Genomic DNA, 572 nt, shown 5'->3' with positions numbered 1-572 from the left:
TCTGCAACTCCTTCCATGGGTATTTTGTTCCCCCTTTTAAGAAGGAATGAAGTGTCCACATTTTGGTCAAGCTTTACAATTTTATGAAGTCCCATTTGTCGATTCTTGATCTTAGAGCATAAGCTATTAGTGTTCTGTGCAGGAAATTTTCTCCTGTGCCTATGTGCTCGAAGCTCTTCCCCACTTTCTTTTCTATTAGTTTCAGTGTATCTGGTTTTATGTGGAGGTCCACGATCCACTTGGACTTGAGCTTTGTACAGGGAGATAGGAATGGATCGATTTGCATTCTTCTACATGATAACCGCCAGTTGAGCCAGCACTATCTGTTGAAAATGCTGTCTTTTTTCCACTGTGTGGTTTTAGCTCCTTTGTCGAAGATCAAGTGACCATAGGTATGTGGGTTCATTTCTGGGTCTTCAATTCTGTTCTATTGATCTACCTGCCTGTCACTGTACCAATACCATGCAGTTTTTCTTTTTTTTTTTTAATCACAATTGCTCTGTGGTACAGCTTAAGGTCCGGGATGGTGATTCCACCAGAGGTTCCTTTATTGTTGAGAATAGTTTTGGCTA

The 572-nt window shown here is 40.7% G+C and overlaps 1 protein-coding gene across 2 annotated transcripts in view; it reads left to right on the top strand.

Annotated features, from left to right (window-relative positions):
- The window catches only part of Scaper (S-phase cyclin A associated protein in the ER), a 498868-nt gene that overhangs the window by 88880 nt on the left and 409416 nt on the right, over positions 1–572 (top strand). The window lies entirely within an intron of this gene.

The sequence above is a fragment of the Mastomys coucha genome, unplaced genomic scaffold, assembly GCF_008632895.1.
Source record: "Mastomys coucha isolate ucsf_1 unplaced genomic scaffold, UCSF_Mcou_1 pScaffold23, whole genome shotgun sequence".
Lineage (NCBI taxonomy): Eukaryota > Metazoa > Chordata > Mammalia > Rodentia > Muridae > Mastomys > Mastomys coucha.
This window is presented reverse-complemented; position numbering and strand designations above follow the sequence as displayed.